This window comes from Bos javanicus, chromosome 21 (assembly GCF_032452875.1).
Source record: "Bos javanicus breed banteng chromosome 21, ARS-OSU_banteng_1.0, whole genome shotgun sequence".
NCBI classification, from domain to species: domain Eukaryota; kingdom Metazoa; phylum Chordata; class Mammalia; order Artiodactyla; family Bovidae; genus Bos; species Bos javanicus.
Genome location: NC_083888.1, coordinates 47,763,433 through 47,784,001, shown reverse-complemented (window position 1 = coordinate 47,784,001; position 20,569 = coordinate 47,763,433).

The following is a 20,569-nucleotide window of genomic DNA, read 5'->3' as shown; positions in this document are numbered from 1 at the left end:
AATGTGGAATGCAGAAATTGAAAGGGAAAAAAAAAGTATAATTTCTATTTTCCCCTCGCTTTATACAGGTATCATTTGCATATATGTTTTAGTTCTCAAAACTAAGTGCTCCTCAAAGGAAAAGAAAACCTTCTGTAGTGTATTTGTGCCAATGTGGAATGCAGAAATTGAAAGGGGAAAAAAAAGTATAATTTCTATTTTCCCCTCGCTTTATACACGTATCATTTGCATATATGTTTTAGTTCTCAAAACTAAGTGCTCCTCAAAGGAAAAGAAAACCTTCTGTAGTGTGTTGATTATAGCAATCAGAGATAAAAGAAAAGATGACAGACTCTCACAGGAGTGTGTGCAATGGACACTGAATTATTAATGAGAAATGTACTGGGAAGAAATTCAAAATTTCCTAAGAAATTTCCCAAGCTGTTTAACTCATTGCTTTACCTCAACAAATTACTTTATCTTAAGTAGCATGTGGAATTTGTGGTTACTTTTATTTCATTGTCCTTAAAAAATACAGCACATATGGAGAAAAAAATAAAAATGTTCATTGGGTTGTTTGTTGTTTTTTTATAATGGCTTTTATTTTTTTCTCCAGAAGAGCTTTTAACAAGCCAAACCTCATAATGATTTAAATGCCTCTTTGCTGATCACTGACTAAAGACACCTGGCTATTACTCAGGAGGCTGACATTTCCACCATCATCACCTAGACCCCTTGGTGTTGATCATGGCTGCTCCAGTGGCAGTGGGTGATGAGAGCCTGTGAAGCACAGCTCTACTGTTCAGGATCTCATATGTTTGTTTTGCAGTTCATCTTAGGGAAATCTCCTCTCAATTTACTGGTAACCTCACACACAAAAGAAAAGAAGACCTGATGTGAGCCTGCTTTTTTGTTTCTTTGTGAAGTAGTTTCTATGATGAATTTTTAATCCATGAAAAGAGGTAGACAGTGAGGTGTTACTTTACGCCCCCTAGGGTGGCTATAATAATTTTTTAAGGAAAAGAAAAATAACAAATGTTGACAAGCATATGGAGAAGTTAGACCCCTTATATGTTGCTGGTGGGCATAAAGAATGATGCAGCAACTTTAGAATACTTGATTCCTTTCCTCAAAAAGTTAAACTTAGAATTATCATATGACCCAGCAATTCCACTCCTAGATATTTACTCCCGCAAATTGAAAATAGACATTTGAACAAAAACTTGTACATGAATCTTCACACCAGGACTATTCATAATAGCCAAAAAGATGAATAGTACCAATATCCATCAACTGATGAATGGATAAAAAAAAGTGTGGTATATCCTTTTATGATCCATCCATAACAAGGAAAGTGAAGTAGGAAATGGCAAACCACTCCAGTATTCTTGCCTAGGGAATCCCATGGACAGAGGAGCCTGGCAGAAATACAGTCCATGGGGTCACAGAGCAGGCACGATTGAGCAGGCACTTAGCTTAAAAAGGTCTGAAATTTCAAAACATGCTACAACATAGACAAACCTTGAAAATATTATGCAGAGTAAAAGAAGCCAGGCACAAGTCACGTACTGCATGATTCCATTTATATGAAACATCCAGAACTAGCAAATTCAGAGAGACAGAGCAGTTTACAGGTTGGCCGTGGTTAAGGGGGAGAGAGAGGGGAAACAAAATGCTTCATGGATATTGAGTTTCTTTTTGGGGTTATGAAAACTTCTGGAACTAGATAGTGGTGGCATTTGTACAATGTTGTGGATGTACTAAAACCATTGAGTTGTACACTTCAAAATGGTTAAGATTATGAATTTTATGTCATGTGAATTTTACTTAAATAAAAAGAGAGTTTGAGATAGACAGGAGCCATGCCATGTTATCAAATCTTTTTAGCTATCTATTTCTTAACATTGTATCTGTGAGCTAATCCGGAACAAACAAAAACACCAAGCAAAAGTCAGCATGTTTCCGGGCTAAACAACATGTGTTTGGAGTTGCAACTGTTTTAAAATTACATTAAGAGAAGGAGCCTGGTTAGGAATCTGCCTTCCTCTCAGACCTCAATTTAATGTAAATGTTTCTTAAAGACACAAGAATGCTACTGTAGTCATTGGATCACTATAATGTGTAAAGAACACAGCCTATGTTTCATGTTCTGATTAAAAACTGCCCCCTTAATTTATTACATCTCTAAAGGCTTGAAAAAGCTTAGAATAAGCTTGTTTTCTCTGAAAGAGTCACCTGTCTTTCATTTCTCCCTTATTTGCTTACTATCTTTCCTATGCCTGTGTGATCTGAACGTTTCTCCATATGAGAGGAGAAAGAAGATGGCTTTCAAGAAGAGAATGAAAGTCCTTATTTAGGAAGTTGCACATTCTTAAGCAGACTGATTTTCTTCCCCCACCTCAATTCTCTCCTACAAGGCACACTCTACCGTGCTGTCAAGTACCAGGTGTACACTTTGATTACTGTGTTTATCACTTTGTACTATGATTTTTGTGTGTATGTACTTGTCTGTCCCCACTTCCCAATCTGCAAGCTTGTTCAGAACAGTGGCTACGTTTTATCTTTATATCTGCAACACCCAGCACAGTACCTGGAAAATTGCCTAGTACCTCCTTGTTCTTTTTTTCCCCATAGCATTCCATGGATATAGTACCTTCTTTTTTCTAATCCATGAACTGTAAACACAAAGAAATGAACTTTGGGTCTCTTGCAAGAAGAGCTTTAATATCGGTATAATATCACCATCTGTAGTAATTCCTTATACTTTTCAATCTTCTAATTTCAATTTGCATGTCCTATATCAACAATGATCATGCTGATGACTCATTCATTGATCATTCTTGGTCTTAAATTTGCTGGCAGAGAAAGGGCTCTGGAAAATGGGTAGTATGTACTTTAGTAGCTAATGATGGTTATTTAATAGTATCATGCAGTGCGAAAGCCATTATATGTGGAAGATTGTTTCTTTCTAATTGCGGCTCTGTGTCCCAGTTGGTTTGGTGAAATAGTAATTATCAGGAACTCAAATTCTGCTTCTGTCAAAATCGTTACTAATATGTTTTTTTTTTTTTTTCAATTGTAGCCCACGATGATCCTCAAAGGAGCTCCTGTAATCCATGCCAGTGGTAAAGGGGCTGGCTGGGGCCAAGGATTAAGGGAACAAACGCTTCCTGGAGCATACTCTGTACTGGCATCATCAGAATTGTGTTTACACACACCTGTCTGGGCAGATGGGCCCAAGCTGGCTATGAGGGGTGAGCACCACTCAGCAACATGACCCACAGAAGAGGTGTATGTCACTTAAAGACCATCTGTCATTAAGCAGTTAGCATGATGACAGTCTAATAAGAAAGTCACCAGAGTGCAACAGTAGCTAGAGGGCTAAGCAGCGATCCCAGGCATAATTTCCCAGCAAAGCCCCAACACTTCTCAACAGCCCCGGTGGCCTGTGGTTCAAATCATCACCAATCTCAGCAAACCCGCCTTAGCTGGATGATGATTTTCCTGTTGCCTCTTGTGAAACAGTAGGGCCTTGTCTTTTTTTGTGTGCTCTCAAAAACACACACGTGGTGCATGCATCTTTGCCTTCTGCTGGAGGCAGGAAGAGCAGGCGTGAGTGGCGAGCTCAGAGCCAGTGGGAGCCAGTGGGAGCCAGTGGGAGTGGTCCAGGAAGGGAAGCCTGCTCACTCCCTCCTCCTAAGGACCTGCAGCCTCCCCTACACCAGGCCCTGCCTCTGTACCCCCCTTTCTAGGCAATTGTGAGGGTGGGGATAGGGGCCAAAGCACTTTACCTAGACCTTGAGGAAGCAGTCTGTGCGACTGCCTGACTCTTCCTTTCCTGCTAGGAGAGACAGGTAAGAAGAATACACAGTCCAGGTAGGAACCCTGGCCTGAACAGAAGTTACCATTCTTTGACAGCTGTCTGGGTGAACTGAAATTTCACTACTTAAGCAATTAGCTATGGGTTTCCCTCATAGTTGGTAAAGAATCTGCCTACAATGCAGGAAACACAGGTTTGATTCCTGGGTCGGGAAGATCCTCTGGAGAAGGAAATGGCAACCCAATCCAGTAGTCTTGCCTAGAGAATCCCATAGACAGAGGAGCCTGGCAGGCTACAGTCAATGGGGTCACAAGAGTTGGACACAACGTAGCAACTAAACCACCACCACCATGCAACTAGCCAGAGCACTGGTTTCTGATACTATTTCCTACTTTTTTTTTTTTTTTATCATAGGAGTAATATTTAGACTATAGTAGAAAACAGACATAATCATGTAATTGTACTGTATAGGGCTGGGCTTCCCAGGTAACCCTAGAGGTAAAGAACCTGCCTGCCAAGGCAGGAGACGAAAGAGACAGTTCAGTCTCAGGGTTGGGAAGATCCCCTGGAGGAGGGTATGGCAACCCGCTCCAGTATTCTTGCCTGGAGAATCCCATGGACAGAGGAGTCTGGCGAGCTACAGTTCACGGGGTTGCAAAGAGTCGGACAGGACTGAAGCGACTTAGCATGCACACATTGTGTGTGGTCACTCTTGGTTCCCATTTCTTAGTGAGGAAGAACTGGAAATTAATATCAGAATTCCATTATGTATGAATAATGCTGTATTTTTAATCAAAACTAAGTAATTTATTCATTAATTTAACAAATGTTTATTGAGTGCGCACTGAGTAGCAGACACTGTCCTAGGCATTAGAGATACAGTGGCAGAGACAGAACTAGTTTCCAGTGGATTTCTAGCAAGGCAGGAGAGTCAACACTGGACAAATGGATGATGTAATTGCATTTAGTGATAAATTCTAAGAAGATAAGTAGGGACGAGGGGCCAGAGAGTGCTGGAGAGGTGGGTGTACTTGACCTAGGTTAGATCAAAAGGTCAGGGAAGGTGATGACAAGAACAGCCCCAGAGGATGAGAAGGTGAAGGAACACGCTTCGGTTACAGCCGCATGTGTGAAACGGCAGTGGTTCGGCTGACGTCCGTGTCAGGCACGCTTCAGTTACACCCCTGTACCCCTCCTTTGTTTTGTTTTGACTTCCTAAAGTGACAATAACTTAGAGAACACCTTTAGATCTCATCTGGACTTCTCTTTGAACCTGGTGAACCCCAGTGACTATTTCCACTGAGTTTTCCAGGAAAGTAGGCTAGGGAAACAACAGCCTCCGTAGAGCACTGCCCCTGCAAGCTTTCTCCTCTGGAGCTGTGCTCCTCATTACACGGGCATCTGTGAGTGGATAAGGAAGGAAAAGGCCAGGAGTTCAACATGTGTGAGAGCCAATGCTAGAACTGAGAAAACTTGAGCATCTCTTCTCAGTGAATTTGAAAAACTCCTTCCTGAGCGGTGAGGCACAACCACACATGCTCCGGATCATCTGCCAGTGAAGAGCATGGAGACCACTGCACTCATCCATGAGAAGGGGCCAGTGTGCTCACGCCCGCAACTTCAAAACAGATGAGAATGAGGATCTGCTTCAGACCAGAAGTGTATGCAGATAAGCATATTAGATGGTAGGTTGAAGGCAGGCAGGCTAGGGGGCTGGGGTGGGGAGGGGCAGTTTCTAGAACACGGGGGGTCAGGTGGGCTTGGTGTTATCCTCTGTAATCACACTTGATATGCAACTGTCTAACAATTCAGAGTGAAAACAAAATCCTGGTTTTCAGTCGTCACGTCTCTCTCATCAGTGATAGTGCAAAATTCACACATGAAATAACAAAGACTCAGGTGTTGATAATTAATGATTCGATGATGAATGATTAATCAACTCTGCACTTCCAAAAGAACACAGTCCCTATGACTTCCTGCCCAGAGGTCCCAAGCCCACTTTTGGGGCCTGTGTGGCTAACTGCATGGCAGGTACACATACCTCTAAGCTGGAGGGGAGGCCGAGGGATGACTGTCTGAGGGAAGATAAGGCAGATGAGGAACGAACTTGGATGTGGGGACCAGATGTGTCTACTCACTGGACAAGACAGAGCCAGGGGTGAAAACTCAAGTGGGCTGGGCTGCTGGTGGGCCAGGTTCCAGGGCAGAGCTCCTGAGGTGTGCAGGAGTCTACATTTGATTTACCAGATCATCAGAAAGGTAGGATGATAGCACATATTAATAGATTCTGAGCTGGATTTACAACTCTTAAGATAAGCCAACCAAAACAAAACAGTAAACAGTTGGGTCTCTGGGAAAACTGTGAACACAGATGTTCCACCCAGGCCACTGAACATGGAGAGCGGATGCCCCAGCAGCTATCGCATCCTTTTCTGCCCAGTCCCGTGGCCCTTCCCCATTCCAAAATAGAATTTGACTCCTACTCTAGTTGAAAAGCAACAGATTACATAAATAACCATTGACGCAAAGAAGTAACAGCCCAAAAGGAGGTTCAGGCCCTTGGAAGAATGATCAGGAGTGAGGTGTCCTGGAAGTATGGTTGACATCTGGGCCCCAAGTTTGCCAGTAATCAACAGCATGGCACAGCCTTAACAGTGAACATCTTTCATGGGGCAATGCATGCTAAGTTGTTTCAGTCACGTCCAACTCTTTTGTAACCCCGTGGACAGTAGCCTGCCAGGCTTCTCTGTCCATGGGATTCTCCAGGCAAGAATACTGCAGTGGGTTGCCATGCCCTCCTCCAAGAGATCTTCCCAACCCAGCGATCGAACCGGCATCTCCTAAGGCTCCTGCACTGGCAGGTAGGTTCTTTACCGCTACTGTCACCTTTGAAGCCCTGAGGGGGCAAAGGAGGCATTAAATATATTTCCTGTACGTAACACAATTGAACAGTAATTAAACACTAAAGCTATTGTTGCTGATGAATTTTCATAGACACAGAAAGATATTCAAAACATTGCTGTGTAAAAAATCTATTTCAAAAGTATATGAGCCCATTAAATACACACACACTCCCCAACTGAGTGTATGTCTGCAAAGGCCTGAAAGGACAATTACTAAGGCATTGAAAGTGATTATCATGAAGCAGTTCGGTTATGGATGTCTCATCTCCCTTTTGTACATAGAGATTTTCTAATTTTTCAGCCATGAGTGTGTATTGCTTTTGAATAAGATAAAAGTAATAAAAGCTTTTTTTTTTTAATTAAAAAAAAAAAAGACTCTAGGCCATAAAGTGGCTGCTCTATTTTATGGGGCATTTACCTATTTATTTCTTCCGTAATTATTTTTGCTTTCAGAAAAACACTGATAAATTTACTCTAGAAATTAACATATTGTGATGCAAATTCAATAGCAAACAAAATGCATCGGGTAGAAGGTGATAGAAGGAATGGAAACAGGAACTGGAGTAGTATACTGTCTTCCAGAAACCCCTATAGCCCCATGGCCACGTGGTCTCTCAAGTGTGCCTGAGTCTGCTGCACGCATCTCCTGGAATTGCTATTGTCATGTAAATCACAAGAGAATGTTTCTGAAAACAGGGTACAATTGTCTACTGCCAAACTTCTGAGTGTAAATCATGTATTTTCCATGAATTTAACCTTGTGCAGATTATTTAACCTGTTTGTGCCTCAGTTTCTTTTGTAAAGTGAAAATAATGCATCTACCTGAGATGATTGTTAAAGAACTAAATATGTTCAAAATGTTTAGAGCCATGTCCGGCATGTGGTAAGCATTAGCTAAGTATTTAGTAGCACAGGATTCCCCTGCTATCTGAAAGAAGAGCATTCCTTTGAAACCTTTCATAAGCTGAAATGGCATAAAGCAAAGAAGCAATTACCTTAAGACACATCTTGCTAACCGATGCACAAAATAAATCAAGATAAGACACAGGTGCTCACAGACACAATTCAAAGCTAGGGTGCCTGATGCTGGGATGTTGAGTGTAGTTCCCAGGGAAGGACTTTGGCAGTTGTTCCCCCTGTTCTTAGTCCTCTGGGTACATGGTGCCTCTACAACCATTTGTTGCAAAACAAATACTGAAAGCAATTATAGTTTTGCTTTTTGCCTTTTTTCATAGAAGCAAAAAATCCTTTGCAGATTCCTTTCCCTTACAAAAATAGGTACAAATACAGGTCTTTCATAAAGGTAATGTGGCATAAATTGAACTTTCAAAATGCAGGGGGTACCCGTATATTAGTAAAATTATGTCTTAAGTATGAATTACAAAGCAACATTATTTTTTAATCAGTCAAAAGAACGTAAAAATTTTGTTTTTGCCTCTTGCTAAGAACTTAATACAGTAGGTCTTCTGCTGCTGCTGCTGCTGCTAAGTCACTTCAGTCGTGTCCGACTCTGTGGGACCCCATAGACGGCAGCCCACCAGGCTCCCCTGTCCCTGGGATTCTCCAGGCAAGAACACTGGAGTGGGTTGCCATTTCCTTCTCCAATGCATGAAAGTGAAAAGTGAAAGGGAAGTCGCTCAGTCATGTCCAACTCTAGCGACCCCATGGACTGCAGCCCACCAGGCTCCTCGGTGGGGGATTTTCCTCGGTCCATGGGATTTTCCAGGCAAGAGTACTGGAGTGGGGTGCCATTGCCTTCTCCGACAGTAGGTCTAGCATGCACCTATTCTGAAATATTTACTGAGCAATGACTCTGTGCATGTTACATATTCTTTCTTTTCCCTCCTGCCTACACAGTCTCATAATTCAGCACTGTGAACTGTGTCCCACTTGCAGGCTTTTAGGGCATGTCACACATTCAGCTAAAATAACTCCAAAATGTTAGTCACTTCTATCAACATTATACCCACAGTGAAGCCAGTTCATCCACATTATAAGGCTTTAAACTAACCACTGCATTCATTGCTTCAAACAACCCAATTATTATGCAGGGACAGTCTGACTTGACTTTTCTTTTTGTCTCAATTTGCAGAGAGACCTCCAAGCCCCCAAGCTGATAACTATAGTTGGAAAATGCTTTCAAATTCTTTTCTTTTCTTTCTTTTTTTTTTTTTTAAATGCTGAGTTGAAAGGCATGTAAGATTCTAGTTCCCCAACCAGGGATCAAACCCCTGCAGTGGAAGGCTGGTGTCTTAACCACTAGACCATCAGGGAATTCCCAGAAAATGCTTTCAAATTCTGAAGAGAAGTGCTGGCCCACCCCTTTCAACCATCACTCCCTCCAGACTATATCTAAGAGTAGAAAGGAAGATCGAGGGAGATTATTCTCTTAGAGAGCTCTGTCAGAATGTTGTGCATTTCCCTCCCACACAAGATGGAAAGTGTCTTCTCCCTCAGTCAGTAAAGCATAGGGGCCTCTATAAAACCCCTTGGGGAGCTTGTCGGGTGTCCCCTGAGGTTGGTAAGACACAGAGACTGGTTGTTGTTGTTGTTGTTCAGTCACTCAATTGTGTGTGACTCTTTGCCACCCCTCGGACTGCAGCACACCAAGCTTCCCAGTCCTTCACTATCTTCCGGAGTTTGCTCAAACTCATGTTGGTTGAGTTGATGATGCCATCCAACCATCTCGTGCTCTGTCACCCCCTTCTCCTTCTGATTATTATTTGGAAAATTTGGAGGTGAGCAGGAGATCTGGCAACCCACTCCAGTGTTCTTACCTGGAGAATCCCAGGGATGGTGGAGCCTGGTGGGCTGCTGTCTATGGGGTCGCACAGAGTTGGACACGACTGAAGTGACTTAGCAGCAGCAGCAGCAGCAGCAGCAGCAGGAGATCTGCTGGAACTTCTTCAGATGATAGAGTGACGAGGAAAGACTACAACTGGAGAAAGCTGAAAGTGAGGTAGAGGCAGTGTTTCCAGTGACCTGGGATGGACAGACAGGTGGGAGCACCAGGAGGGACTCCGGGTACCTGGTGGAGGGAGATGACCTCAGCAGGAAGGTATGTACCAGGAGGAGGGGCTGGCGGGGGTGGGCACATGACCAGCTGGTGAAGATTGCTGGGCAGGCCAGAGAAGGGCATGGGGAAAATCTCCGGAAAGATGTGAGGGTGATGCTGAAGAACCCACCAAGAAATCCCCCAAGAGAAAGAGCCACTCCCAGTGGTCACCCATGTGGCGATTAGAACTGCCAGTCAAGGAAGAGTTTTCATGTCCGTCATGTCTGTTACGGCTCTTCCCCCTCCTTCACAGGCACCAAAGGCAAAAAAGGAGTCAGAGAAAGTAATGTAAAGGAATAATAAAGACTCTGGGAAGCTGTGAGGATATTTTGTACAACATGGAAAACATAGCCAATATTTTATAATAATCGTACATGGAGTATAACCTTTTAAAACTGTGAATCACTATGTTGCATCTCTGTAACATATAGAGTAACATTATACATCAACTATACTGCAATTTCGGAGAAGGCAATGGCACCCCACTCCAGTACTCTTGCCTGGAAAATCCCATGGATGGAGGAGCCTGGTAGGCTGCGGTCCATGGGGTCGACTGAGCGACTTGACTTTCTCTTTTCACTTTCATGCATTGGAGAAGGAAATGGCAACCCACTCCAGTGTTCTTGGCTGGAGAATCCCAGGGACGGGGGAACCTGGTGGGCTGCCGTCTATGGGGTTGAACAGAGTCAGACACGACTGAAGTGACTTGGCATAGTATAGCATAGCATACTGCAATTTAAATATTTCTTTAAGAAAGAAATAATCAAGAATCCAACCACTCGCCTCTTCTTTATTATAGAATCCAACCATGGAACAGGCTGAAGCTGGTACAGGGACAGGAGCTTTGAGTTGAACCAGAAATTAAAGTTTCAATTTAGAAAGAATTGTTTTATACAATGTCTGAAAATGAGACTGCTGATATCTGAAAGTGAATAAAAAATTGATGGGATCCATGCACATTAAGACTTTCCACCCAGTTTTATGGTATTTAACCCTTCCAACCACACTATGAGGAATTTTCTATTCACTGCCCTCATTTTGCAGATGAAATCAAAGCTCAGAGAGGTTGAATAACAGGCTCAAGTCACACAGCTATAGTCAGAGCTAAGATTTGCTCAGAAATCTAGCCAAGGGCTTATCCTCTTATCCACCATGCCACATTTCTCTTGTCTTAGGGCTTACAGAGGGGTTTTCCAGGTAGGTCAGGGGTAAAGAATCCACCTGCTCAAGCAGGAGATACAGGTTGGATTCCTGGGTCAGGAAGATCCCCTAGAGAAGGAAATGGCAGCCCACTCCGGTATTCTTGCCTGGAGAATCCCATGGACAAAGGAGCCTGGCAGCTACAGTCCATAGTGTCTCAGAGTCAGATAACTACTTAGAGCCTGAACAGCAAAACAGGGCTTACAGAGCTCACTCCGTGAAAATATGCTTTTGACATCCAGAAGTTACATAATCAACACACCTGTAATTTTGTGACTTCTGTTTTCCTCAATGAATCCAACAATTACTTCAGTTTTCCCCTTTATTTATATTGCCTAATTGTTTGAAAATAACAAATGTGCCCTTGATTAGAAATTTAGGATAATGTCTTGAAAAAATTAGCCTTAAAAAAACGTTATTACAAGCCATTTACGATTGAGCCATTGATATGTCTGCACCAAAGACAATGCATTTTTTGTTAAATGCTGGCCACCATTTCTCAGTTCTAAATGTGTCATAGCCAGCACTATACGTAGCTTAGCGCTTGTTTTGCTTGAGAGTTTCTGTGCAGTTTTTCCCTGCTTTATTCTTGTGTTCTTGCCCTGCCTTACTTTTGCCCAGCCTCAGGCAAATGTATACCAAGCAGTGGGTCAGCAGAGTCACTAGATTGAGGGGAAGCACTTGGAGCTGCTTTGAAATTTGTACTGACTCCACAAAATTACAGCCAAAATGTATTCCCAGGACAAGGAGTGGGATTGCTGCTGAAAGAAAATCAATTAAAAAATAAATAAAATTTCCTTCCCTAGAGCAAGTGCATGCACATTTCAAGTGGTCTAGGGGCTTTGCACTTGGACTTTGGTTGACTTGACTGACAGCTGTAATAGAATTGAGAATATACAGATGCCAGATTCATTCTGATGGGCACATTCTTTCCTAACTGAAACGTTAAGCTTCTCTTCACTAACAAGTGGGAAATCAGAATTTTTAGTCCATAAAAATGCCTTAACTGACTACAGGGTAGCCACAGAAGGGGAAACAAAAAGTAAAATTCAATATTCACACTTGTGCCTGAGACAACAGTAAACCAAAACAATTCTACTTTAGCACTGGAATTTTTTTTTTCTGTTTAAGAGTTTAATTGCTATGTTTTCATCTCTAAACTTGAGATTCATAGATCTGCTTTTCACATTTGCAACATTTTAGCATCTATTTATTTTCTTGGAAAATTCTATCCCATTCTCTTCATGAGAACACATGCTTTTAAAATCCACCAGGGGGAGATTTTAACACTGAGAACTTCAACAGAGAACTTCTGGGTTTGATATAGTTGTATTTCAGTTGACAGCTGGAACCACTTAAATTTTGAACTAAGCCTCTTCGATAAGATTTACTTACATCTTGATAAAGCTACTCAAGATATTCCAGCTATATTAAAACCAGAGCTGAGTGGCTAGGGAGAACTGATGAAATATTGCTCCATCTTGTCAGAGAATACACAGGTGTCTGAGTGTGTGTGGGCAGGGGAGCTGGCTGTGGATGGGATGAGCCCTTCTGTCTCTAGAGGGGAAATCAGAAGACAGAATAATTTCCGGCCACTGCCACTATGCACACGGTCAGTAATTCCTAGTTTCTGCTGATACATAATGCCTTGATTCGGTTTCTCAGGGCAGGCTTTGACACTGCAGTTCTCTACGAGAATGATAAAAAAAGAAATGAAAAATGTATATAAGGGATATTTTTGAGACACATTTTTGAGACAAATGTATATAAGAGATTTTTGTTTTACTTGGAGAGATATGATATTATTGCAGAAATCTGGATAACCAACATCACTGTGCCTCATCCAATCACTTGTTTGTATCAAGCAGCAATAACCTGCTGCCATCAAACTTCCAGTTAATTTTTAAAAATAGGTCATCTCTAGAAAGAAGTCTGTAACATGAGTTGAGATGTAATGTCTTCTCCAAAGTTTGATTAACTCCTACTAACATGTAAGGATGTCCCTAATGCTCCATTTTACAACTGCGGTTTTATAGATTTTTTTTTTTTTCAAATTGAAAAACAGGATATAAAGACCACTAGTGCTAGTTCTAATACAGATATTTCCCTTTCTGCCATTTTCAGAGGTGAATTTCTGCTGCATATAAATGTCTCAAACATTTCTGCCAATGAATGAACTTTTTCATACTCTTGAGTGAAAAAAAACAAATATACATATATATAATATATATATATATATATATTCTTTTCCCCAAGCAGTATAATAAACAAACTAAGCACATCTTTTAAAATATTATGTGAGTGGGTTTTCTGGTTTTTGTTTTTGTTTTTTTTTTGAGATTTGAATTAATGTTTTATCCCTTTATTTCCTCAGCTCAGTAGACAACACACTCTCAGGTTCTTGCCTTGGTGTGGTATGTGGCTGGCTTTCTGGCTTTTATTCTGCAGGGCTTAGGCCAACTGAGAGAATATGGTTTGAGAAGAAATATTTCTCCAGAATGAAAGGAGCTCTCCAGCACCATGATGGGGTCAGGGCAAGGGAGAGGTCTGTGAGTTCCAAGGATAGAGAGGCTTTGTTCCTGGCAGAGCTCGATGAATACAACAAGACCTTGGAGACATTGGCCAGATCCTGCAGAGTGGAGGCTTGAGTTTGGATCTGGGGCCGCCAGTCTCCCCTGTGAGTGTGCGCTTGGAACAAGCATGGGAGGAGCAAGGTGATGGACTGTGAAGGCTGCTCCCTGGATGACTGAGCTGTAACTGATGGTCACCAACAAATGAGGTCCAGAAGGGTCTCTAGATACTTTAGATCTGGGTGAGAAATCACAGCCTTCAAGGGAAAGAAGCACCGGGAAGAGCAGGAAGGATTTCTCACCAACTTTAGAAAAATCTGGGCCCTAAACACGAGCACCAGCATCCAGGTGGTCGATGTCTTTGTCCTACCCTGCATGTTCTTCAGGTCAGAACGCCCAAACGTCAGCCCCTCTTAACGTAACTGCTTTCCCTATTCTGACCAGACCCAGGATGCCTTACTCCAGACACTTTCTCACTGGTCCTCTCCATGTCCCGGCGAATGTGGATAGGATTGCACAGGGTGAGAATTTTGCTGGGCATCTTCTGCAACTTCCCAGCCAAATCCCCACCCTCTGCAATCCTATCCACATTCTCTGTCTCCAAACCCAAGCTCTGAGTGGCAACTAGAGAAATTCCTCAACAGCACTGGACCGGTACTACTGACAATCACGTTTCACCTCAAATTGGGCCTGTGACCTTCCCTGACAAGCTTCTGATCAGTCTCTACACAATCCCCTTTCCTGTTCCCCACAACTGCTACTTCAGATCATGCTACTCCTTTCTAATACCCCACTTCACCCTGTCCTTCCTTAACTCTCACTTTCTGGACCTCTGATTTCATTTTACAGAAAAAACAGAGTTCTTCCATGAGATAGAAACTCCCTCATGTTCATTTGACTTCCCTGGTGGCTCAGATGGTAAAGCGTCTGCCTACAATGTGGGAGACGTGGGTTTGATCCCTGGGTCGGGAAGATTTCCTGGAGAAGGAAATGGCAACCCACTCCAGTATTCTTTCCTGGAAAATCCCATGGACAGAGGAACCTGGTAGGCTATAGTTCATGGGGTTGTAAAGAGTTGGACATGACTGAGCAACTTCACTTCACATGTTCATTCACTCTACTCCCCAAACTTATTAACATCCAAACTCATCTTTCTCTTCCTTCTCCTCTTGGGGGAAAACATTTGTCGTTGTTCAGTTGCTAAGTTATGTTTAACTCTTTGTGACCCCACGGACTGCAGCACACCAGGCTTCCTGTCCTTCATTATCTGTTAGAGCTTGCTCAAACTCATGTCCATTGAGTCAGTGATGCCATCCAACCATCTCGTCCTCGATGGCCTGTCTCCTCCTGCCCTCAAGCTTTCCCAGTATCAGGGTCTTTCCCAGTCAGTGGGCTCTTGGAATCAGGAGCCCAAAGTATTGGAGCTTCAGCGTGAGCGTCAGTCCTTCTAATGATCCCTTTCTTAAGCAAATCCTCCGCTTTGCTTTGGCTCTCTTTCCCTTCAGCTTCTTCGGGGAATTCCTTTACAGGCTGTCCCCTGTCATTCTTACGTGGTAGACTTTCTCTTTACTTTTCCTCCTTAGCATCAGCAAGGACCACTGCTGCTGCTGCTGCTGCTAAGTCGCTTCAGTCGTGTCCGACTCTGTGCGACCCCACAGACGGCAGCCCACCAGGCTCCCCCGTCCCTGGGATTCTCCAGGCAAGAACACTGGAGTGGGTTGCCATTTCCTTCTCCAATGCATGAAAGTGAAAAGTGAAAGGGAAGTCGCTCAGTCATTTCTGACTCTTAGCGACCCCATGGACTGCAGCCTACTAGGCTCCTCCATCCATGAAATTCTCCAGGCAAGAGTACTGGAGTGGGGTGCCATTGCTGTCTCCGGCAAGGACCACAGTCGATAACATTTATTGGTTTTAGGCATTCTACATACTGCCAAGGACTTTCCCTAATTTCATTTTATTACTTTTTTGTTCAAGTTTAATCTTACTTAATTCTCACAACCGTAGGAGGTGGGTACACGAATCTCTCCATTTAACACATGAGAAAACTGAGAATAAAAAGATTTTTTTTGCCCAGCATCTCATAGCTAGTAAATAATGTGTTTCAATTCAGTTGTCTTTATTCCAAAAGATGCAATGTTCAGTTATACACACATACAAATATTCTTAACAACCGTGCTTTTCACTTAAAAAAATCCTCCATTGACCCTTCTCTGTGGCCCTATATTTGGCACCATATTTCCTTCCTTCCATTCAGGACCAACTCTTTAGAAAGAACAATCAACACTTGCTATCTCATTTTCTATCATCAGTCTGCTCTTGTTAAGGTCATCACTGTTTTTTTGCTAAATACAATGAAACATTTCAGACTTTGTATTAGAGACTTTCCAGTTGCTTATGAGAAGGTTGGTATTCTCTCCTTCTGTATGATTTTTCCTACCAATGTCTCCTTGATATTCTCTTGCCAATTTTTTCTCTTACCTCTCTTCATGTCACTTAAGTTGATGTTCCCTGAGGTTCTTCCCTCAAGCATCTTCTCCCTCTGTCCACTCTCCGAGGAAAATCTCAGGCATTATCACAACTGCAACTTTACCTTTAGGCTGATGACTCACATGTCTGTATCCTTACCTGGGTCTTTCCTGAGTACCAACTACCTACTAGACACCTTTATGTAGATGGTTTAAGTGCATATCCAACTCAACATTTTCAAACCTGTACCAGTTACCACCTTCTTTTCAAATCTACTTATCATAAATTTATTCTACTAAAATGCATTGATCAGTTAGTTTATGCCAGGTAATTTTCTAGGGTCACAGCAATGAACAACAACAAGAAAAAAAAAAAAAACCCAAATGGCTGCTTTATGTAATCTACATGCTAATGGGAAACATTGTATTTCCATCTGTGTCTGCTAGGATTTGATCAAGGAAGTAGAATCTATAAATATTACAGATTAAGAGGTTTATTATAAGTTCCCCTGGTGGCTCAGCAGGTAAAGAATCTGCCTGCAATGCAGGAGATGTGGGTTTGATCCCTGGAGGATCCCCTGGAGGAGGAGGGCATGACTACCATCTCCAGTATCCTTACCTGAAGAATCCCATGGACAGAGGAGCCTGGTGGGCTACTCCATGGGGTCACAAAGAGTCAAATCTGAAGCAGCTGAGCACAACACACAGGGGTTTATTATAGCTATAATACCTTACACAGTGATGGAGGAAGCTGGGAATACTGCATTCTGAAGGAGAGAGTTGGAGGAAGTTGAGAAAGTTACTAAGCAGGACTCCTGAAACCAGACCCATCCACTCGTCAGAGTAGGACCTTAAGAACTCATGCATCAGTGGAGGGACAGCTGTTGCCTCTTCCCTCCCTGCGTCTAACCTCCAGGACCTTCAGAGAGTAATTAATGGCTCCTGCTTCACTTCTTCCCACTTTACCTTGACAACCTATAGCAACAGGTTTGAAAGTGAAAGTGTTAGTTGCTCAGTTGTGTCCGACTCTTTGTGACCCCATGGACTGTACCCCACCAGGTTCTTCTGTCCAAGGAAATCTCCAGGCAAGAATACTAGAGTAGGTAGTCATTCCCTTCTTCACATGATCTTCCCAACCCAGGGATCTAACCCAGGTCTCCCACTTTGCAGGCAGATTCTTTACCATCTGAGCCACCAGGGAAGATTCAAACCCAGATCCATCTTCCTGTCCCCAGCTTTTGTGATGTTGGACTCTAGCATTCAGGTGAGAATCTCACAAAGAGAAGAGCACAGTCTCTTCCCTTATTGCTCCTCCCCAGCCCAGCCTCCACCTTTGAAGCTCTCCTCGTCCACCTTGAGCGTGTAATCCTCAGGGGTCTCCATCAGGCTGAAGAACTTGCACCTGGTTGGGGGCAGGTGGCATCTCCAACCTGGGTGGGGCAGAGAGGAGTGCATAGACCCTGGCTGGGTGCCTCCCTGTCCCCTCAAGCCTCAGTTTTCTACCCAGGACAGTGGGGTGTGTACAGTCTTAGCTCAGCTAAATAGACACAGTCCAAAACCACCACACTCTCATAAATAATACATAGCTAAGTTTGCCATTGGTGTTTTAAATCTGCTCTGGAAATTTCTATCTTTTATAGCTAGGGAAAGAGAGAAGAAGAAATATCCAGGATACACATCTCAAAGGAGGATATGTTTTTCACACAAACATGGAGGAATGGTGGAATAATAGCGAGGAGGGGGCAGTGGGAGACTTGGAAGAAGAGAAGCTCATCAGAGAGAAATTTACGGTCCTCCGTGTAGAGCCCAGTGCAGTTATGGCAAGAATAGTAGCTTAAACAGTGTTTAACCAAAACTGAGGTCCACCCAAGACCTCAGCATGTGATCTTATTTGGAAATAGGGTCTCGTCTCTGCAGATGTAATCAGTTGAGAATCTTGAGATGAAATCATCCTTACTTAGTTGGTGGTAATGTTCAGTCACTAAGTTGTGTCAAACTGTTTTTGACCCCATGGACTGTAGCACACCAGGCTCCCCTGTCCTTCACTATCTCTTGGAGTTTGCTCACATTCATGTCCATTGAGTTGGTGATGCTATCTAACCATCTCATCCTCTGTCTGCCCCTTCTCCTCCTGCCCTCAATCTTCCCAGCATCAGGGTCTTTCCCAATGAATCAGCTCTTCACATCAGGTGGCCAAAGTTTGGAGCTTCAGTTTAGCATCAGTCTTTCCAATGAATGGGTCCTAAATCCAATGATTAGTGCTTTTTAAGACGAGCAAGGACACAGAGAGATACACAGGCAAGATGGCCATGTGAAGACAGAGGCAGAGATTGGAGTCATGCTGCCACAAGCCAAGGAACACCAGGAACTGCCAGAAGCTAGAAGAGGTGAGGGGGGATTCTCCCCTAAAGACTTCAGAGGGAGCACAGCTCTGGAATATCTTGATTTTGGACTTCTAACCTCCAGCCTTCTGACCTCTAGAACTGTAAGAGGAGAAATTTCTGTGTTGTAAACCACCAAATTGTAGTAACTTGTTACAACAGCCCCAGGAAACTAATAAAGTAAGAATAATTCTGCAAGCATATTGCATCTGTGTGAAGAGGGTTTTTATAACCTTTCTTTAGTTTTTAAAATATTTTATATAAAATACTTGCCTTCTTTATTTTTAATAAGTCCATTTTCTCCTTAGATTAGTAAGAGAGGATTCAGCACTCAGAACCCCGGTGATACAGATAGAGGAGCCAAGAGTGTAAGAAAAAGTGCAATGGAATTGTTTGCAAGAGGCTGTTTAATTCTTTAAATCCCTGCCATGCTAATTAAATAATGTTAGACTATGAACTTAAAACCTACCTACTCTATCTTACTTACGCTGACATTTTCTTCCACCGTATTAAAATAACTCTACATTTTAAATTTGCTGATTGCATATGCTCTGTGTAGATTAGGGAAGAAAAGCCACAGAGGAAAGGAAAGGCTGTGTAAACTGTGTACCTCTGGAAGAGTAATATTCCCCACCCTCATCTACTTCCTGTGTTGTGCCAGATGACCGAGAGCCAGGAAAGGCACAGAAGTGTAGAACCTCAGAAAGAGAAGCTGCTGGGAAAACCATCTAATGAATGAAAGCGTTAATCGCCCCATTGACTCTTTTCGACCCCATGGACTCTAGGCTGCCAGGTTCCCCTGTCCATGGGATTCTCCAGATAAGAATGCTGGAGTGGGTTGCTGTTTCCTTCTCCAGGGGATCTTTCCAAGCGAAGTCTCGCACATTCCAGGCAGATTCTTTACCATCTGAGTCACCGGGGAAGCCCACTATCTGATACTTGTGATAATTTCCAAATTTTACAGTCTGGCGCTGCTAAAAACCACATCTGTCTTCCTGAAAAACAGCACTTGCACATTTAAACTCAACTGTCATTTCCACACCAATTCTTCTCTTTCTCGGGCTTAAGGCTCCATTTTCTTTGACTAACTTGATTTAACTCCCTGCCCCCTTTTAGGTTCATCTCCTCTGGCTGTGCTCCTGTTGGTAAGACTAACGGTTCTCTCAAAGCTGAAGGACTTATCCTCCCTTGATTTCCCACAGTGACTCTAAGCAGGGTGTGTATTTCCTCCCCACCCACAGATTCTATCAGAACTCCCTTCTCCACTCTTTAATAGCTTTAGTCCAATAGCTTTTGTATTGCTACAATGTATATTTCAGTTCCTACCCTGCCTCAATTGGACAGTAATCATATGAAGGAGAAGTATAATTGATTTTCTATTTGAATCCTCAGTAAAAAAGAAATCACATTCCTGGCCACATAACAGGGTTTAATTACTATTTGAAGTGCAACCAAAAAAAAAAAAAAATGAATGGATTGTAAAGATGTTCTTAGGAATGGTCTTTGGTTACTGATATTTCTCATGAAGGGCTTCCCTGGTGGTTCAGTGGTAAAGAATCTGCCTGCATTGCAGGAGATGAGAGTTCGATCCCTGGGTCAGGAAGATCCCCTGGAGAAGGAAATGGCAACCCCCTCCGTTATCCTTGCCTGCAGAATCCCATGGAGAAAGGAGCCTGGAGGGCTGTGGTCTGTGGGTTAGCAAAGAGTCAGACATGACTGAAGCAACTAAGCACAGCACAGATACCTCTATCTGTGAAGTGACTAAGGAGTCAAAAAGAATCCAGAGTCATATAAAACCAAAACTTTGGTGTGTTGTGTGATCAAACTACCTCAAAGAACTCAATAAGAATCACATTAGAGAAAATAAGCCTTAGCTCTATGGAAGGATCAACTCCGGGTGGGGAGGACCTGGACTGGACAGGGTTGTCCTGGTGCAGACTGGAGTCTAGATATTGCTCAGGATGGCACTTCTCTAACAATGGTCATACATCCACCAAACAGGTAGATTAATTAGAGTTGACCCTTGAACAACACAGGTTTGAACTGCACATGTCCACTTATACTGGAATTTTTTTTTTCAATACTAGAGGATCCATAGATGGTTGAATCCTTGGATATGGAACTGGGGACCTGGAGGCTCTGTGGATATGGAGGAACCGTGCCATGTAAACAGCGGGCAGGCTATTAGTTATACTG